We start from the raw sequence: 22,064 nt of genomic DNA, 5'->3' as shown, positions 1-22,064 counted from the left end.
TCTGCCTTTGGCTCAGATCATGGTCTCAGGGTCCTGAGATCGAGCGCCTCACATCGGGCTTCTGCAACCCCCTCTGCCTGCCTACTTGTGATCTCTCTCTCTGTCAAATAAATAAATAAAATCTTAAGGAAAAAAAATTCTGTATCTCTTATTTTAACATTGTGAGATAAAATGTAGGTGTGGTAATCCCAAATCTTTCAGTCTTAAAAACCAGCTCAAAGCCGTTTACTTCAGAATCCCTTCCTAACAGTCCCCTTAGCTCAGTTAATACACCTCCCTCCTTTAAATACCATGTACATATTCCACATTCTTTTTCCTTACACTCACTTTGTAGAATTGCCAAGTGAGGGTCTAGTTGTTGGCGGAACTGACACTTCCAGTATCCCCGTGCTACAAATCACATCATGCATTTATTTGCAACATATGCATTACCAAAGTTATTGCATTGGGTAGAAGCTCTCACTAGGAGAAAAGGAACCATATGATGTGGAAAAAAAGAAACTATTAAAAGCCTTTAAAAACTGAATGCTTACATTCTCAAACCCCTAATGCAATCTTGCTTGTATGTGTTTTTCTACAAATTAAATGATTCTGCTATGAGAAAACCAGGAAGAGAAGAAGGGAACAAAGAATGTTAGTTCATGATGCCAGTGACAATCAGGAAAAAACTCTCCACTGGAAATGTATCGATCTCTTGCTTGGGAGGAATGGGGACTAGGACCGGGTGACCACCGTGGACTCGGGCCATGCCAGTCTGGGTTAATTACGAAACTACTAGGCTTTCTTGTAGACTTAAAAGTTCCACATAGAGCACAAAGGTTGTTTAGAAAACAGTATTTCAAGGACATGGGTAGAGATAGCGTTCAGACAGAACGAAACATAACCTCCCCCAACCTTGCTGTAATAAAAGTGGAATCTAGCACCACAATTCTGTCACAGAAACCATTATTAGCGAATTATCAGCAAACAGGCACACGAACACACTCAATAACTTCCAAGCTCAATGACTTACCACCACATCTGCTTTATGGGGTTCCAGCTATTCTCTTGCAGGACATAATTCTCTTGAAACAGACACAACATTATTGGAGGACCGGCTTCCAGTTAGCCTCCTGCCAGCCATAAGGGCACCCAAATCATCTAGAATAGTGAAGGGCAGTAGGAAACCATGTTTTAGAATCAAGCCACAATGCCAAAAGTTAGATGGTAGAGGGCTCACTGGAGCTTTATGGTCCCATTTATGTAGATTGGGATAGTAAGTGTGTTCTAAAAATTTTTTCGTGCCATCTACATCCCTCGCATACCAGGCATTTGCCAATTGAAACCCCCCTTCCTAGCAACATTCCATATGCTAGTAACACAAGACCTTTGGTATTGGTGAAGGAGAAATATAGTTGAGGCACTTGGTGGTTAAATTCAGCTTGAGTGGGGTTCTATGCAAATAAATGTAAACTAGCCCTTCTGGGAGCATATCCCCAGTCAGACAGTCTGTGCCCTGGGGTGTAGCTTAAAACTAATCAACCACATAGTGAGTTCATATTCTTCTCCTCTGGCACGATTTAAAATCAATCGTGAACCATCAAAAAACACAAGATGTCCACGCCATGTGAGAGTTGGGAAGCACAAAAATTAGGGTATGAAGCCAGTCCCTTGAAACCAGTGGTGAGAGGTGAATACCAGGGAACACAGGAGACACTTTTCTTGGTCTCTCTGGTTATATTAACCTGTGTGGCAGTGTAATTAAACGGAGAGTTTCATTCACTAAGAAGGATATATCTCCTTCATACGGCACCTGTGCTTAGTGGGAAAAGCTGAACGGTGAAGCCTCAGCTGACCAATTTATTAGGGAAGCCCTATTCCATTTCCTCTCCTACCTCCCATCTCATTACAAGCATCTAACAAGTTCTAACTGTTACAGGTTGTAACCTACAGCTCTTTAAGATTGGGCATAACCAGCGGTAGCCTTTATTCCTTCTTTATTGTCTTTAGAGAAGGATATAAAAGACGAGCAACACCTGTTCTTGGCCCTTCCCTACAACTGCTCCCTTCTCACCCCCATCTGAACCTCACGACCCCCAGTACCGATGTGGCGTTGACACAGATGGAGTGTTGAAAGAGGTGGCTCCGGACGACCCGTATTCCCCTCTCTCTTCCCCATCTCGCTCACTACGCGTTCTCTGGGGGATTTTGCGCAGCATCTCACGCGTAATTCTCCACCAAGGCCAATATTTTATTTATTGGGGATTTAAGCGCAAAGCATCTGCACCTGCCCGACCGGACTGTCCCATGATTCCTCCCAACCCGAAGGGGCCAGCGTTTTATCCACTAAGCACCATGTGCCAAGGCGCCAGCGTTTAAAGGACACACGATACATGCACGGCCCGCGTATGATTCCTTCAGTACTTACATTAAGTCTTTATTTTTTTATTTTATCTTTTAAGTGTGTTTAAAACGTGTTTTTAGATCAGTGTTAATGGATAAAAATTTCCCATTTCAGGTCTTTGTGTTATTAATTGCATTTTTCCTGAGAGGTGGCCTTGGCATGTTGATAAGGACTGTCTGTGTTGCAGGCCTGTTTATGACCCTGTTAGAGAAACACCAGGCACAGGGTCCACACTTCTCTCAATTTTCTGTGTTCCAGTGTCTAGCTCAGTGCAAACAGAACATAATTTTTGGCCTTCAACCTGAAACTTTGTGAGCAGGTGGTTGGGCACTTCCATGACTTGCGAACAGTTACCGGTTATTTGTGCTTAGTTTGACTGTAATCCCGGCTGGCATATAGACTTTAACTTTGTTCTGAAATTATTTTTGCTGCTCAATGTGTTTAACTGCATCCTAAGTGCACATAGAAGAAGTTTAGAATGTAGTTCATTTATTTTTTCCTCTAGTACTATTTCTACATTTTTACAGAAGGATGGTAGGCATTGCACCAAGCCTACAGAATTTTTGCATAAAATTAAGTCAGTAGTTGCCATTTTTTTAAGAGGCTCCAAATTGTGGGGATGATTGGTAGCTAAGCAATTGTATAACTAGAATAAACCCTGGAGATAATTTAATAGTACCGATGTACATTTCTTGTGTGCTTACTATGTGAAAGGCTTGTGTGCTAAGTACCTTAAAAAACATGTTCTCAATCACCCTTTTTTCTTTTTACCTCAGACTCTAGTATGACTTGGCACCGCACCATTACGGATCCTGTCTTCATTGAGAATGTTGATATTTGTTCAGCGTGAATTTTTTTTTTGCATTAATTTTGACTTTTTAAAAATATGGTATTAAAATATTATTTATCTCGATTGCTGAGTTTTTTGGCATCCTCTTAAATTTTGTACTCTATTTCTGGCAACAGCTTTAAAAGATTAGGACTATTCTTTTTCTCCCTTTTAGAGATGAGGACATAGAAGTCAGAAAGTTGTTGCATTTTCCCATGGCTTAAAAAGTGTCAGTAATGGGGGCACCTGGGTGGCTCAGTGGGTTTAAAGCCTCTGCCTTTGGCTCAGGTCATGATCCCAGGGTCCTGGGATCGAGCCCTGCATCGGGCTCTCTACTCAGCAGGGAGCCCTGCTTCCCCCCCCCTCTCTGTCTGCCTCTCTGCCTACTTGTGATCTCTGTCTGTCAAATAAATAAATAAAATCTTAAAAAAAAAAAAAAGTGCCAGTAATGATAGAACCAAAACTGAAATCCAGATGAATTGACAGATCAGCTCTCAGCTTAGGCACATAATTTCACAGATGGGGAAAATGAGAAGCAGAGGGGTGTGAGGACGGTTGGACTTGCTCAAGAGCTCCACAGCAGAAACAAACTAGAACCCAGAGTTCCTTACCTGACCCTAAAGAAGCACCATGAGTTTTTCATTGTAGATGCATCACAATTAATCTCAAAGCTGCCTCAGTGTGCAGAATTCATTCTTTCAGTGTTTATTAAGCGGGAGCGTGATCCCCGACATGCTACACACTATGTACATGGTTATAATGATGGCTGACCTCCCTTGAATGGAAGCTGGGAAAGGGTAGTCTTAGAAGCCACTCATCCATTCATTCATTCACTCTCTTAAGCTGTGGGTTATACTGAAGAATAAGAGTCCAAGAGGTCCACTGAAAACAGAAGTACAGAGATATGCAACTAAAAAAATTGGGTTGGGGGGCGCCTGGCTGGCTCAGTTGTTGGGTGTCTCCCTTCGGCTCAGGTCATGATCCCAGGGTCCTAGGATCGAGTCCTGCCATTTCGCTCCCTGCTCAGCGGGAGGTCTGCGTCTCCCTCTCCCACTCCCCCTGCTTGTGTTCCCTCTCTTGCTGTGTCTCTCTGTCAAATAAATAAGTAAAATCTTAAAAAAAAAAAAAATTGGGTTGACATATAATACATTCAACCATGGAGGGACTCAAAATTACAGAGCATCTGTTCCAGATTCTGAATGCTGGGTAGCTTTGGTTTAGGGAGCACCTTTGGAATTTGAAATGTTATGTTATGTGCTGGCATAAGAGGATTCCGAGAAATATAAAGTAGTCTTCCTGCCTTTCAGAAGTTCATTGTCAACATAAAGAAAAGGACCACATGCACAAACATGTTCAGAATTTACCTGACTTCTTAATTTGATAGTTGACCCTTTTAAGGATTCTCATCGCTTATAGAACTTCTCTGTCATGGAATCGAGTCATTCATTCCTTCAGTAATTCAGAATGTATTGCCCCTACTGAGTGCCAGGCATTTTTCTAGGTGTTGGAGATGTAAGCATACATAAAATAAGATGGACCTCCGTTCTCATGAAGCTGTAGAAATTAACTTTGCATAGCAATGAGCACCTAAAGCAGGGCAACCGACAGTTTGGTGAGGGAATGCTTCTCTAAGGCATTGACTTGTGAGCTGAGACCCAGACGATAAGAAGAATCCATAAAGCAATTATGGGGGAACAAGAACGTCAGGAAGCAGCAAATGTAAAGACACTAAATACAATGACCAGGTGTGCTGGTAAGACCTGGGAGAATAGTTTGAGAAAAGAGACAAGCATAAGGTCAGACCATGTGTTGCCTCACAGGACCAGGTAAAAATTTAAGATTTTAATCAAAATGTATCCATCTTGGGGGTACCTGGATGGCTCAGTCAGTTAAGTGCTTGCCTTCAGCTCAGGTCATGATCCCAGGGTCCTGGAATAGAACCCCACATTGGGCTCCCTGCTCAGTGGGAAGTCTGCTTCCCCCCACCCCATCCCTCCCCACTGCTTATGCGCTCACCCTCTCTCTCACTCAAATAAATAAATAAAGTTCTTTAAAATTATCTATCTTGTACCTTCCAAACTGGAAAATAAGATCCGTGAGGATAGGGTTTTTGTTCCTTTTGTTCTCCATAGTATTGCCAATGCAGAACATGACACATGGTGTAGAGTTGGTGCTCAATGAGCATTTTTGGAATGATGAAGAATAAACAGAAATAAGTCTTTAAGGACTGTGTCATTCTGATGGAATTTGGATACATACTGTCTGTCTTAAAAGTTCATTTTGACATATTTATTTTTACCGTCTTTTTTTTCTTCTCCTCAACCCCCAACTTTAGTTAACCCTCTGTGTCTCTGTGGGCAAAAGCTATAAGAAATAGAGGATAGTAGGATAATGGGTCCTTGCTGAAAAGTTTGTCTCAGAATTTGACTTCAGTAAGGAATTGCATGGCCCTCTCCCAATCTCAGTATTAAGAGTCTAATAAATATTTGGTCCTCAGGTTCATGCAATCTAGTGCAATAACACCCCAGCTATGGGGAGTCAGGCAGATCTAGTTATATATATTCTGGTTCCACCACTTGGCAAGTTATATGACCCCTTTAGCCTATAGTTTTTTCATATAAAAAAGTGAGGAGATGAACAGCATCCAGCATATAGAACTGTAGCCTTGATCAAATCCAGTAACATATACCATGGTGAACACAGAAACAGGTCACCCCACAGCCCCTTCAGGGAGGAACTTAGGGTCGGGCTGCAAGGAATACAGGCAGCAGACATTCTAGCTGGCACTCCTCCATCAGCTGCAGAGAGCCCCTCCTTCAAGGTCATGCCCTTTCTGGGGTAGGCGTGACGCATCAGTGTGCAGCTTGGCTATTTCAGCCTAAAGCAGGATTCTGGGATGGCTAATACTTCAGAATTCCCCACCAGGCTGGCTGAGAATTTGGAGGCCTTCCTCTTCTGCCCTGTCCTGCTTTCTCCTCCTTCCTTTCACACTGGAAGGATCCCTAATAAACATCCTGCACTCCAAAATTCAGCTCGGCATCTGGTTTCTGGAGAACCCAACCTGAGACATATGCCGGCTGCTACTGCTACTGCTGCTGTTATTATATTATTATTATTATTTATTATTATTATACCTAATGAAAACAAGAATAAATCTGCTTGCTTGTTCTCAATATGGTATTCTATAATGGTACTGAGACGAAAATTTTTCAATGTCATTGCTGGGACTTTTGAGCCCAATACTCTGTCTGTTGGTGTTCTCTCTCTCTCCCTCGTGAATGCAGATTCATTCATTTATCCTAAATCATGAGTGACTAAGTTGGGCCAGGCTAAATGCCGGGGAATGAGAAGAATATAAGCAGCATTGCACAGACACTTCAATTGGCCTCAGCCAGGCACGAAGGTGTGAAGGTGGGACTTACTGTCCTCAGGAAGTGATCTTGCAAACGTATTGCTGTTTGCCCCTGAAGCAGGGGCTGTGATAAGGAATGGGAAGCAGGAGACAATCCAGGGGTTCCGGAATCCAGAGCACAGCAACAGCTAACTACTCTGCTGGCAGAAAGCGGAAAGTAACAGCTGGCCAAGATGGGTGTGTCTACTACCACATCCGTCCGTTTTCTCTCAGGCTTATCCACAGGTGACAGGGGAAACATGTGACTCCCTTCATACATGGAAGACTCTGGCTCCAACTATGGCCAAAGCTGATATAGAGGAACATGCAAATAGTCAAGAACATATGAACACAGTCAGGAAATGGGAACACTTCTAAGGTCCTTTTATTCCATCATTTCCTGAGCTGGCTAGATGCAAATCCCAGTGATGATGCCGGAGCTAAGAGACACAGGAGTAAGTAGAACAGTCTCTACCCTCAAGAAACTAAAGGTCTTTGAGTAGAGACGAAGACCTACACAGGCCAACCATATAGAAAGTAGAGGATTCTTATGAGTGCTTGGGTGCAAATACCACATATGCACAAATATAAAATAATTTTTTTCTCATTTATTCACCAGAAAGAAGAGATTTGCCTTATATCTGAGTCCTTACCCTGTCTCTCATTATAGGACATGCCCTTCCTGGGGTAGGCATGTCCTAATTTGGAGAATGAATTATTGAACCAAAACAGACTGCAACAATGCTGATTTGAGATAATTATGAAGGTCACCTGATATTGCTTTTGCTTTTTGTTTTTGTTTGTTAGTTTTGTGTGTGTGTGTTTGAGAGTGAAAGAGAAAGAGAGAGAGAGTGCAAGAGGGGTGGGTGGGGAGGGGAAAAGAGAGAAAAAGAGAGAGAAAGCACAGAACCCAACGCAGGACTAGATCTCGTGACCCTGAAACCATGACCTGAGTTGAAATAAGAGTCAGATGCCCAACTGACTAAGCTACCCAGCTGCCTCAATATTGTTTTTAAAAATAAATGAAAAAGAGATTTAAGATAGATGCAGAAGTCTTCCTGAATGTATGACCGCACATATCCACAGGTCATATTATTTGTAAACAAACCTTTGAAAGACCATTTTAGAAAGCAATTCAGTACTTTCATGTCAGCAGGGCAGACACTTAGATAAACAACACCGCTGAATGAAACAAGTAAAAAGCTGGATTAAAAACATAAAAATGTCTATTTAAGTGCTTTGCTGGGCTAAGCTGGAAAGAAGGATTCTCCAGAGGCCAGGAAGAGAAAAGCATGGTTCCTGGGAGACATTCTATTGAGACTCAAGACCTTGAACTTTGACATTGACCAATGCTCAGAGGGGTGTCTGAGGCGTAGGGTTAGGGGTGTAGAGGGAAGCTGATTTGGTGTTCTCACATAAACTAGAAACCCAAACAGGTTGTACTCTCAGTGCACGGAGCAAGGAGAGATAAACCTTGTATACTGAAAGCAACCAGAATAAAACAGATCTGGATGAAGGCAGAGGAAAAAAAAAAAAATTCCCCTGAGAATTTGTAACTACAAGCCAGCCCTCACCTGGGTTTGCAACACAAATTCTACTGTGTGATCATAAAACACCTCCAGAATAAAATTTAATATAAAGGAGGGGGCACCTGGGTGCTCAGCTGATTGTGTCTGACTCTTGATTTCTGATCAGGTCATGATCTCTCTCTCTCTCTCAAATAGAAAAATAAATAAAATCTTTAAAAAAAAAGATAAAAAATTTAATATAAAGGAGGATGTGATCATTTAAAGGCTGTGTCTTTTCATCCATAAAACTATAACAATTTAAAAACTTTCATCTCTTTATTACACAGGTACACTTAATTATCACATTTAAAAACACAGAAAAAAATTTAAAAAGAACAATTTTCAACAAACTCTATGTATTCTAGTGATTGAACAAGAAATTATAGAGTTTTAAGGAGAGCAACCAAAGGTAACTCTGAGAACAAAAGATTTGCAAGAAGCATACTACAAAGAAGACTTCTTCTATCTATTTGCTTAACTTTTTTTCTAACCTTTTCTTTTTCCTTTTTTTTTTTTTTTCCTTTCTGTCAGAAAAAAGAAATACTAAGCTTGGGGAGACATTTTAGACAGAACAAAGTGATATGATGCTTCTTGTTAATTTGCTCAAGAAATGACAGCCAGTAGCTTTCCTTCATTATATCAATAGTGAAGCATACCAGGAATGATCTTAGACTTCCGCTGGACGCCATGAGACTTAAGCCAAGAAGATCTCAAAAGCCTTTACAAGACAAACTGGGAAGAGGAAAAGTATTAGATATTGGTAAGTATTCAAGCCACCAGGGAAAAGCATTATAAAAAGAATAATTATCTGACCTAACAACGTTTTCCCTCTGGTTATCAACCTCACTCTTCTGGATGTTCAAATTTGTTTTATTTGATCAAAGGGAGCCAAAGAAGTCTGTAAAGCACATGATTTAAAGAGTCTCCAAATTTCATCCGAATTGATTTTTTCCTCTATTATATGATTTCCCCACCCTTTAACGCTCTTTTTTGAGGACATCCCTACTGCTATATAACCTCAAGTAATTCAAGCATCAGTTTGGCTGTTGATAGACAATGAGATGAAGCTAACACTCACCAATGTCTAAATTATTAGTAATAGCTCCTTAACGGGAACAGGGCTTGGTAGCCAGCCTGGAACTATTTTAAAACCCAAATCAAGATGTCTTAGCATGATCCCCTTCATAATATGAAAATAGATCTACATAGTACTTTATTAAACATACGGGTACTTCCTTAATAAATCAGAACTAATCTCATCTTTCTGATGGACTTCAAGGGAAAAGCTAGAACCCACCCTCTTCATTTATTTCTGAGGCAGCCCATAATAAATAGGTGGATGTTATTCTCGCACTAAAGTCGGACATTTAGCTGCACTCACCAAAAACTGGCAAAAAGGTTATATTGCGTTCCAACCTAGGGAGGAACAAAAGAGTGGGCCACGAAATAAAGAGTTTACGTTTTGGAGAGAACCTTTGTTGGTTGTCACCCCTGTGTACCCTCTAAGCCTTGTTCCTTTTTTAATAGGACCTCAGACTTCTCAGGCATAAGGTTTGTCTGCGATTAAATTCTCCCTAGAGTCCAAGGGTAGGCTCTGACTGGTTTTTGTCAACCAGTGTTTCCTTCTAGCCAGAGTGGATGGCTTTTTGGAGGAATTCTGAGAAAGAAGAATCCTCTCTTTTCTGTGGGAGCTCCTCCCAAAATTCTTTCTCTTGTCTGTTAAAACAGAAAAGTGTCACCCCTCTTCCTGATGCCAACGTTTGGTGTTCATAAAAGACACCAATCTTTCAATGAAACTGATGTTAGGGAAGACAGTATGGAGAAACAAAAGAAAAGGCTCCTAGTGACATGGTTGAGCCTCTGGACCAATCTATACCTGAAACCTAACATCCCACTGCACATTGCAGTTAAATAAGCTGGTAACTTCCCTTATTATTTAAACTACTCTAAATGGATTATCTGCCACTTATAACCAAATGTTTATAAATAAAAGATACTTGTAACCTAGTTAGTTATGAATGGAGGCTGGAATGAAATTAGAAGATAAACATCATTTAAAAATGATGTTTAAAAACATCATTTAAAAATTATCCAGATTATCAGAGAGTCACAGCTTAGACAGAGTAGGGCATCTTACTTGACAAGAAAATATAGGCTGGTGTTTAGTAAAGTTGAATCCATTACAATGAAAAAATTTTAACATTAACATGTAGAGAAGTCTATTATTGCTGATAGAGTGGCAGATTTTGTTAAAACACTTCAGTTCACCGTGGGAAAAACAGAGCTGAGGCTAATACCTCCGTCCATCCCTATGCATAGACTGTGAAGAAAAAAAGAGCCAGTGCATAATTTCCTCCATCGTCTCCATGGTAATTTGCAAACTCTCCATCACGAAATGTTTAATCTAAGAACACTATTTTTCTTTGCTTTGTTTTGTGTTTTAGTAGAAAGATGATACAGAAATATTCTTTGGACATCTCAGATAAAACAAAGACTTGGGGGGGGTATTTCTTTTTTGTTGTTTGGCATTCTGGTTTTGTTTCTCTCTTGGTTTTTTTGTTTTGTTTTGTTTTGTTTTGTTTCCATTTTTCCGTTTTCCTATTAAACACTACTAAGTAGCAGCACATTTAGAAGTTTCCTTGGTGTGTTGTATGCTTCTCAGTTTGGCCATTATCCACCACCTTTCCCCTTCCCCCCACCATCCACGTGGCTACAAACTAGGCTCCTGGCAGCCTTGATTACTTAATAGGTCCCTGCCCACTGGATTCAGTTCATTGACCAAGGATGGATGTCTATTCTATGAAGCCAAGCATTTTCTTCTCTAAAAATGTCCATTTGGAACCAAGAGAGTGGCAAGTTAATTTGTTCCCTGAAGCTGGGATTGAGTGGCCATTCTTAACCATGGAGACTGGAAAGTTAAGAAACTGAGCCTGCAGTGACAGAGAATTCAAAAACCAACAGTGACAGAGTGCTTACTAAGTCACAGGCACTGTGATCTGCCCTTCACCCCCGTTACTGCTTCATGTCAGAACCACCTATGATAGCTGGTGATGGTGGTTCTTGTTCTGATAGTTATTTTATAGATGAGCACAATGAGGGGGTTAAGTAAATTGTTCAAGAACAGAGGGCTCACATCAGAGCAAAGACTCCAACAATCTGTTTGACAATCTGTCTTCAGAGCATTTGCTCCAAATCTCCAAAGCCCATCCCCGCTGCCGTTCGGTGCCTAAGGTCGTCCCTCTTGGAAACCTGCAAAACTACCTGGTATTTCAGTCATAAAGTTTCCCTTTTCTTCTTAGTTTTAGTTGGTTTCTGTTCTTACAACCAAAAATGTCTTAAGGAGCACATTAGTGACAATCAGGAATCAACCTTTATAGCTCCCAGGAACTCAATAAGCAGTGAGTAGATAGATAAATAAGCAAACGAATGTCTCATTACCACAAAACTCTCTCTGCAGCGGGCTAATGGGCATCCTAATTCCTGGATAACTTCAGACTCGGATTCTCTGCGAAACGCCTCTCATTTGTGCCCTGTACACAGCAGATGCTCCATCCGTGGGCATTTTGGTAGTAGGTGGATAATTTCCTGGAAACAAAGCAAGTTCTTCGTGTTCTTGAGAGGTACCACAGACAATACCCTCCTCTGCAGTCTTGGCATTTCGAATGCCAGATGTAGGACTCGATCAGTAGTTAGAATCGGGGTGCGGGGGGTGGGGGGTGGAATGGTGCACTGGGGTTGAATTTTTGAAAAAACAAACTGTATCACTTATGGCAAGGTTAACTCAAGGCTGAGAAGTGAGTTTTGGAGTTAAGCAAATCTGAACTTGAAACCCCCCACCCCCAACCAAACCTCTGTTGACTCTACCTCTAGTAGCTTTCACACTGGGAAATTTTCTTCATGTTTCTAAGTTTTATAAACTTTTAAAATACTACTTTGGGGATTGAAAAAGTATCCCAATACTAGGACAGAAAGAGAAATAACAGCCATATTTTCCTCAGAATTAATTGCCATTACAGCTTGGCTTATTTGCCTCTACCTTCTGTGTTTGTTGTAGGCTAATTAATTTAAGAAAAAAAAAATCACACAACGCTGTTCTTAAAAAATTATATGCGTTCAATATAAAGGATCCAAAACAATGCAGAAAAATAAGAGGGAAGCTTGCTTTAATCATGCCAAATTCTCCCATCCAGGACTTCCTATTATAGATGTCAGGTGGCTATTATCACAGAATTTTTTCTAGGTATGTGCCGAGAGAAGGTCGTCTACTTAGGTAAACAAAGTGTTGGATAAATAGGTTAGATAGATGGGTAGAAAAGCTTTAGTAAAATCAGATATTTTAAAAATCAGATAGCTTTTTTAAAAAATCAGGTGGCTTTTACTAACGATTCACAGACCTGTACCCCTGGGCCTAATAATACATTATATGTTAATAAAAAAAAATTTTTAAAAATCAGGTAGCTTTTAAATAAAAGATTAAATTTAGTTTTTTTATTTGACTATAATAGAAAAAAAACCAAAGTATATCATTCTTGAATGCTTTAAGATCTAATTTTCTCTATATTAAGACCCTCGAGTTTTAGCTGATGTATATACAAGTATCCCCAGCTCCCCCTTACATCCACATATCCTAAATTTCAGATCATCCCATGCTTGTTTGTTTGTCTTAATTGGGGTAAAATATCTATACCATAAAATTTCATCATTTTAACCATTTTAAAGTCTACAATTCAGTATCATTTGGCACATTCAGTGTTTTACAAACACCACCTCTATCTAGTTCCAGAACATTCTTATCACCTCTGATGGAAATTAAACATGCACTCTCTCCTCCCTCCTTTCCTCCCATCCCTGACAACCATTAGTCATCTTCCTGCCTCTATTAATTTGTCTATTATAGACATTTCATACAAAATCAAATCCTAGACTATGTGGCCTTTTGTGTCTGGCTTCCTTCATTTAGCATAGTGTGTTTGAGGTTCATTGGTGTTATAACACGTATCAGCCCTTCACCCCTTCTGGTGGCTGAATACTGTTCCCCTATATTGCTATCCCACAGTTTGTTCATCCAGTTACCTGTGGAGGGACATTTGGGCTGTTTCCACATTTTGGTTATTGAGAGGAATGTTGATATGGATGTTCACGTACAAATTGTTATGGGGAGACCAGTTTTTCAATTCCTTGGGGTACATACTTAAGAGCGGAATTGCTAGATCACGTGGTAATTCAGTTTTAATTTTTGGAGAAGGTACTGAACTGTCACTTTACATCCCTGTTTTAATTTTCATCACTCACTCCACATCTTTAAAGGATTCCTTTTGAAAGAGGTTAAAAAACCCTAAAGCCAGTTCCAATACCTTTCCAACCATATTCTGTCAGTTGCTTTCTATTTTACTTGAACAGCTCAGTCAGTCATTTAGGCAATTCTCACATAAATGCATAACCTAGAACCACTACCAATTGATCAAACAGGAAACAGAAATTAAACATTTTGTCCTCCTTTCTTTAAGACTCCACTCATCTCTTGTTGACTTAGGCCATCTTGCTAACTTGGAAAACCCTACTGGTTTCCCTAGTCTCTGATGGCTACTTGTTTGTGTTTTTTGGTTTGTTTGGTTTTTTTTTAAGATTTTATTTATTTGTTCATTTGAGTAAGAGAGAGAGAGCACAAGCAGGGGCAGCAGCAGAGGGAGAGGGGAGAAGCAGGTTCCCCACTGAGCATGGACCCCAATGCAGGGCTGGATCCCAGGATCCCCAGATCATGACCCTAGCTGAAGGCAGACGCTTAACCTACTGAGCCATCCAGACACCCTGACTACTTAGGTTTAAGACCCAGGTCAGACCCATTCTCCATGATTGTTTCCAGTTCCTATGAACTCCAAGAGCCAACTTATTGTCTGTGCCCCATAGTTTGTGCTTACCTTGTATTGCTTACTATTGTGACTTCTGTTTATATGTATACATATTCTCTCCAGGATAAAGGGTACAAAGAACACATGCTTGAATGGACAGAAAGTGGGTCATAGAAGTCAGAGCAGGGGGGCACCTGGGTGGCTCAGTGGGTTAAAGCCTCTGCCTTCAGCTCAGGTCATGGTCCCAGGGTCCTGGGATCAAGCCCCATGTCAGGCTCTCTGCTCAGTGGGGAGCCTGCTTCCCCCTCTCTCTCTGCCTGCTTCTCTCCCTGCCTGTGATCTCTGTCTGTCAAATAAATAAATAAAATCTTAAAAAAAAAAAAAAAAGTCAGAGCCGGCTTGAGTTCATGCTTTATTTAGCTGTGAACTCCAAGGTCTCCATTTCCCCTCCTGTGGAATGAGGGGCCGGAATTTGAGGGGTAGAACACAGATATCATAGGCTGGTCATGATGATTAGAGATAATGACTATAAAGCATATAGGAGGTCACTGGTAAATTGTAAAAATACAGTCTAATCATCATGGGTATCTTGTATCTCCCTGTGTCACTGACAAGCAAAGTACATAGTAGGCCTTCAGAAAATGTTAGCAAATTGTTGTTTTCATTCTGTCAGCTTTGGGTGAAATGTGAGCACCAGGCAGAACCTCTTCCTTTTTTGTTATTTGTTAGTATTCTGTGTGTATTCATTTTCCCATCTATTTACACTCACCTCTTCCCAAAAAAGTTGAGGGGACATATTCTCTTGTCTAGATGGCTCCTTCCCCAAAAATCCCATCAAAATGGTCATGGACACAGGAAAGTGCCAGAAAGCCTACTTTACAGTCCTATCCCTAAGTAGATAATAATTCAATTGGACAAATATTAGCTCGCATTTACTAAGTGATCACTATGTGCCAGGCTCTGACTTTGCATTTTGCATTGTTCCCCCTGAAACCCTCACCCTAACCCTATGATTTGAGAGACACAATTATCACTCTTCTCAGGTGAGGAAACCGAGGCACAGGGAAGACACACAGCTTCTCAACAAGTGGCAGACATGGAATTTGAACATGCTGTCCAACTAATGCCAAGTCCATGCTCTTAAATCATACACTATATACTCTCCCTCTAGTCCTTGGCTGAACCTTCCAGAAGGAGCAAGTTTTAAATCACATAGAATTTCACTTTATTAAGCACCTACGAAAGTGAGTAAAAAAGCTTCTGAGAAACTGGTTTGAATCTATTAACAAGGAAAAGGTGAAATGAAATGCCATCAGCATTATTATACCCAACTCCTGAGTTTCACCAGAAGTTAGGTGACACAGGTCAAATCACATTATCCCCAAATAAATAACAAATAAGTAACAGCTTTCAGCCCCAACGTATTTTAACATTAATAAAACCTGTTATGATCATGTAGCCTTTCAATCATTAAACCAATGTTCCTGAAACACTACTCTGTGCTGGGCACTGTGCTGATTACATGATGCTTTTGAATGTTGAAAGAGGGTTTATTGCACACGTTTAACTGTTAGATGTGTTGTATGTTTCAGGAAGAACACTGAAGGTGCTTTGTCCTTCTGAATAGACCTGGTAATTAGCTACTAGAAATGAGGTTAAAGAGGAACTTGGGTTTGTGATAAAAGCCCTATTGGTTTCTCCATCAATATTACTATGATTTGAGTAATTCTTATCACTTTTCTAATGTGAAAATTAAATGTTGGCTAAGCCTAAGAATTTCAAGAGCTTAAAAAAAAAATAAAATCGGGGCACCTGGGTGGCTCAGTGGGTTAAAGCCTCTGCCTTCAGCTCAGGTCATGATCCCAGAGTCCTGGGATCGAGCCCCGCATTGGGCTCTCTGCTCCGCAGGGAGCCTGCTTCCTCCCCTCTCTCTCTCTCTGCCTGCCTCTCTGCCTACTTGTGATTTCTCTCTCTTTTAAATAAATAAATAAATAAATAGAATCAAGATGGAGCAATTCAAGCATGCTAGCAGAATGAGACCACACATCCTGCCCGTGTTTATACTCTAGCTGTTGGAGGCAGAATAATGACGCACACCCACTCCCTCAAAGATGTCCTCATGCCAGTCCCTGGAACCTGGGAAAATGTTACCCTATGTGGCAATGGGGACTTTGCAGATGTGATTAAGTATCTTAAGAGGGAGAGATTGTCCTGGATTATTCAGGTGGCCCCAAAGTAATTAGAAGTGTCTTTACTAAGAGGGAGGCAGGCAGGACAAAAAGATAAATGAAAGAAACAGGTTGAGGTGTTACAGGGTCAAGGATGTATGTGACTTCTACAAACTGGAAAGGCAAGGAAACAGATTCTCCGTCCCCAGAGTCCTGGAAGGAATGCAGCCCAGTCAACACCTGGTTGTTAAGCCCACTGATGACGGGTCTCCAAAAAGTATTGTTTTAGGCCACTGAACTTATGGTAATTTTTAGAGCAATAGTAATAAAGCGGCAGACAGAACTTTTTAAATCATAGGATGGTCAGATAGTAAATTACCTCTGAATATCAGATCTGACATCATTTAAAAAGAGAATGGGAGGTATCTTTTCCTACTATTCTTTTTTTTTTTTTTAAGATTTTGTTTATTTATTTGACAGAGAGAGATCACAAGCAGACAGAGAGGCAGGCAGAGAGAGGGAGAGAGGGAAGCAGGCTCCCCGCTGAGCAGAGAGCCCGACGCGGAACTCGATCCCAGGACCCCAAGATCACGACCCGAGCCAAAGGCAGCGGCTTAACCCACTGAGCCACCCAGGTGCCCCTCCTACTATTCTTTTTAAAATCTCAAGGAAACTAAGCATATTCCCTTTATGGAAGGCAAAGGGAAAAAAAGGAAGAATGGCACACCATGCAATCTGACCTTATGGAAAGGTCAGGCCATCTTTTATAAAAATGGAGAAAATGCAAATTCAAAGGACTGTTATAAGTGTAATCCACAGGAAATCTACACAAACCCATGCTATGTGATTCAGTTTCAACACAAAAATCACATTCAAAGAAATAACAACCAGAGAGAGAAAATCATGAGTCAGAGAATCTCGATTCAAACTTCCAAGAAAATTATAAAGGGGAACATTCATTCTTAATAATTCCTCGGGGCACCTGGGTGGCTCAGTCAGTGAAGCATCCGACCTTGATTTTGCTCAGGTCATGATCTCAGGGTCGAGATTGAGCCCCAAGTAGGGCTCCATACTGCTGAGTGTGGAGCCTGCTTGGGATTCTCTCTCTCCCTCTTCCCTGTCCCTCCCCCTTGCTCTCTAAAGTAAACTTATAAAAAAATAATAATTTCTCAAAATCCTTTTGGGGCTTCTCTCTTATTCTGTCTGTAGCAGTAGCATCCAACACTGTCTATAACATCCAGCTCTGTCACCTCCCTAGCCCTGCTTCTTCTCCCCTCCCAACCTCCACCATGAACATGTATATCTATGACTCTCAAGCAGGGGCTGCTAAACATCCTACAATGCATAGGCCAGCCCCCAAAACAAAGAACTTTTTGGCACTAAGTATCAAGGTGCCAGATATGTAGATGAACTGAGTCTCTCCATCTTCATTTTCATTTAGGAACACCTGAATCCTGTACAATAAAGGTAGCTCCTTGACTAAAGCATCAGCAAGTCTCCCTCTTTCTAAACCAGGGGAGGAAAACACTTGCAATGTCTCAACATTCAATATATTGTTTCATCTCCGTCCCATAAGATGATGTATACAAAGTGTCCTGTATGGCTGCAAAAAACCATGGAAGCTAATGGGTGTTCAAAAAACATATCGGTTCCCATCTCTTTTCCCAGAAGGGAATGAAGAATCCAATTTATTTGTAATATGGTATCCTCAAGATAATAACATCTCTGCCTACTGTCTCCTCCCACTGCAGAGCGGCCTCAAATTTTTGAATATTTAAATTATAGAAATTGTTCACCTGCTATAAGAGAGAGTAATGCATTCCCCAGGAGAATTGGGTTTTAGAAATAAGAACATCAGAAAAACGGCAAAGAGGATTATTGAAACCCAGTGTTCAGCTGTGGAATATTGAAAGTTCCAATTAATGTTTCAGTGTTTAAAATAAACAGATTTTTTTCTTTTTTTACTAAGTAGCATTCACAATGTGTAAGAAAGAAAATGACTTCTACCTGTTTTTCAAAAAGATCTCATTTTTATTATGATGACTATGAAGGCCCTTGCACTGAAATATAAACTATATATATTGAATATATAGACTTGAAATATTGAAAATCTTATATATATAACTTCAATTTATATATGTGCTTTTTGGAAACTGTGGTAAAATACCCAGATCATAAAAATTTACCACTTTAACCATCTTTTTTAATTATTATTATTTGAGAGAGAGAGAGAATGAGAGCAAGCATGAGAGCAGGATGGCAGAGAGAGAAGCAGATTCCCTGCTGAGCAGGGAGCCTGTTGCGGGACTTGATCCCCGGCCTCCAGGATCATGACCTGAGTGGAAGGCAGTCGCTCAACCAACTGAACCACCCAAGGGCCCCCATTTTAACCATCTTTTTAAAGATTTTATGTATTCATTTTAGAGTGAGAGAGAGCACACGTGAGCAGGAGTTGGGTTGGGGGGCAGGCAGAGCTAGAGGGAGAAGCAGGCTTCCCACTGAGCAGGGAACCCGATGATACAATGAGGGGCTCGATCCCAGGACCCTGGGATCATGACCTGAGCCGAAGGCAGAGCTGTTAACCCACTGAGCCACCCAGCCGACCCCATTTTAACCACTTTCAAGTGCACAGTTCAATGGCATCAAGTATATGCCCACTGCTATGCAATCATCACCATCTCCAGAACTTTTTCCATCTTACAAAACTGAAACTCTACCTAAGAAAGAGTAACTCATTTCCCTTTCCCTCCAGCCCCTGGCAACCACCATTCTACTTTTTGTCTCTCTAAATCCGACTGCTCCAGGTACCTCATATAAATTGCATCATACAGTATTTGTCATTTTATGACTGGCTTATTTCATTTAGCATAATATCCTCAAGGTTCACCCACATTCTATCATGTGATAAGATTTCCTTCTTTTTGGGAACCCTCCTACACTGTTGGTGGGAATACAAGCTGGTGCAACCACTCTGGAAAACAACATGGAGGTTCCTCAAAATGTTGAAAATAGAACTACCCTATGACCCAGCAAATGCACTACTGGGTATTTACCCTAAAGATACAAACGTAGTGATCCAAAGGGGCACGTGCACCCGAATGTTTATAGCAGCAATGTCTACAATAGCCAAACTATGGAAAGAACCTAGATGTCCATCAACAGATGAATGGATAAAGAAGAGGTAGTATATATACACAATGGAATACTATGCAGCCATCAAAAGAAATGAAATCTTGCCATTTACGATGACGTGGATGGAACTAGAGGGTACCATGCTTAGCGAAATAAGTCAAGCAGAGAAAGACAACTATCATATGATCTCCCTGATATGAGGAAGTGGAGATGCAACATGGGGGTATAGGGGGTAGGAGAAGAATAAATGAAACAAGATGGGATTGGGAGGGAGACAAACCATAAGTGACTCTTAATCTCACAAAACAAACTGAGGGTTGCTGGGGGGAGGGGGGGTTGGGAAAAGGGGGGTGGGGCTATGGACATTGGGGAGGGTATTGCTATGGTGAGTGCTGTGAAGTGTGTAAACCTGGTGATTCACAGACCTGTACCCCTGGGGATAAAAATATATGTTTATAAAAAATAAAAAAAAAAAATTTTAAAAATTTCACAATAAAAAAAATAAAAAATATAAAAAAATATAAAATAAATAAAAGATTTCCTTCTTTTTAAAGACTGAACGATATGCCATTGTGCCTATATATAACATTTTGTTAAGCCATTCATTCATCCATGGACACTCTGGCTTGCACCTTTAGCCTATAAAAATAATGCTACAGTAGCCATGGGAATAGCATCTGTGTTTTTAATGCTCAAGTCATGGTGATTGAAGAACTCATGTTCTTTAATGTACATGAGATTTCTACATGTTTCACATGAAACTCATTTACTTCTGCTGGCCTCTGAAAACATTGCAGTAAGTTGAGCTTTCTAAAGCAAAATTCAGTGAAACAACAACAAAAGATGACATGATTATAGTGAAGCCAAGATTATCTATACAGTTTTATAAGGGTTGAAGGCATGGTGCTCTGGTGTAAGCAACTCTGGGCAAGTAACTTAATGTTCCAATAATAGTTTTTATCATTTATGGAGTACTTACTAGGCACCAGATATTGTGATAAGCACTTGACCCATACTAACTCATGAAATGATCATAATGACACTATGAGAGGTATACCATTATTATTTCCATTTAGCATCTTAGTATCTAGCAGTTGAGCATATATACTAGAACCACATTGCCTAGTTTTCAAATCCTAGCTTCTCTACCTACTAGCAATGGGGCTTTGGTCAAATTATTTAACTGTGAATTAATCTCCTTGTGAATAATAGTGATACTATCCACTTCACAGTACTGACATGAAGATTGAGAGGATGTACCTGAACTTTCATTTCAGGGCTTTTCATATGGTTAGTACTCCATAAATGTTACATGGTAATATTTGTATCTATTTCTTACTCAAAAAAATCCAGGTACATTTTTCCCCATTCTTGGGAGACAGAGTCATGTCTGGAGAGTAAGTACAGAATTTGCAACTAATGCTAATATTAAGCTAAGGTACACATAATTAAGAGATGCTATGATTCTTGGGGTCCGTAGGTGACTCAGTGGGTCAAGGGACTGACTTTGATTTCGCCTCAGGTCCTGATCTCGGAGTCCTGGGATAGAAGACCACATTGGACTCCAAGCTCAGTGTGGAGTCTGCTGGATTCTCTCCCTCTCCCTCCGACCCTCCCCCCAATCATGCACTCTCTCACTCTCTCTAAAATAAATAAAATCTTTAAAAAAAAATGCTGTGATTCTTAAAGTTGAGGTTTGTATCAAGCACCAATCATCAAAGCTGTACCAATCCAATTTTTTGGACTGCTCTTTACCTTTGGGTCCAACCTAACAAGACTATGCTTAGGTCAGTTCTCTCAACTCTGTTCAATGGACAGGAAGCATCTGCCCACTATATGACAAGTGTGCAAGGTAAAAATCTTTGCACTGGATTTATTCTACTGAGTAAGCTGTTATTTGAAAAAAGCAAAACAAAAACAAAAGCCTAATTCTTCCAATAAGAAATCCCTAAGTGGCTTCTGTACAGAGTTGACTTTGGTTAAATATATCTCCTGTTTCCTATCTCTTCACCATTATGAATGAAACAGCTAACAACTGAAGTTTTGTTCGTGCACAAAGTCCATGACAGATGGATTTGGCCCCTTTCTGACTTCTAGGTTTTTTTCATTTCTAGGCTTTTGTATGTGCCATTTCATCCACCTGACATATCCCTCCTTCCCAATGGAACTATCACCCTCCTTCAAGGCCCAGTTCAAATATTATATTCCTCCATGAAGTCTTGTCGTGTCTACCAATTGTAAGTTTCTTTTGCCCTTCATTTCAACAGTGTTAACTCAAGGGTGTCTGGGTGGCTCAGTCCATTAAGCCTCTGCCTTCAGCTCAGGTCATGGTCCCAGTGTCCTGGGATGGAGCACCACGTCAGGCTCCCTGTGTGGTGGGGAGTCTGCTTCTCCCTCTCCCTCTGCCCTTCCACATGTTTGTGTTCTGCCTGTCTGTCTCTCTTTCTCTCAAGTAAGTATAAAAAAATTCATACATTTCCATTGATCCTTATCACATACTTCTTTGCTTTATTTGCATACATATGTCTAGGAACCTTATCTTTTTCACACCTGGAATCTTCATATCACTGAACACAGCATGTTACTGATGTCTAGCAAACATTGACTGGTTGGATGCTCCCTATAGACTACACCATAAACCTGTAGCTGCTACCTGTGAGATTGACTCTGATCATTTAAAGCCCATATCTTGTCTGTGACCCCCATAACCACCCTTGGAGTAGACAATGTTGGATCTATTTATC

At 40.6% G+C, this 22,064-nt stretch overlaps 1 long non-coding RNA gene across 2 annotated transcripts; it reads left to right on the top strand.

Moving 5' to 3' along the window:
- Positions 1-6,760: 6,760 nt before the first annotated feature.
- Positions 6,761-21,544, top strand: LOC101691617. 2 transcript variants are annotated; one of them, XR_001178277.2, is made up of 5 exons: positions 6,761-7,058; positions 7,223-7,369; positions 8,459-8,580; positions 8,703-8,931; positions 21,435-21,544. It is a non-coding gene; the product is annotated as an uncharacterized LOC101691617 (long non-coding RNA). The 2 variants fall into 2 exon arrangements; XR_198411.2 differs by lacking the exon at positions 21,435-21,544 and adding an exon at positions 11,629-11,782.
- The last annotated feature ends 520 nt before the right edge of the window (positions 21,545-22,064 follow it).

The sequence above is a fragment of the Mustela putorius genome, unplaced genomic scaffold, assembly GCF_011764305.1.
Source record: "Mustela putorius furo isolate JIRA1106 unplaced genomic scaffold, ASM1176430v1.1 tig00003957_pilon_pilon_pilon, whole genome shotgun sequence".
Taxonomy (NCBI): domain Eukaryota; kingdom Metazoa; phylum Chordata; class Mammalia; order Carnivora; family Mustelidae; genus Mustela; species Mustela putorius.
The sequence above is the reverse complement of the archived record's forward strand: the minus strand, read 5'-3'. Positions and strand labels throughout refer to the sequence as shown.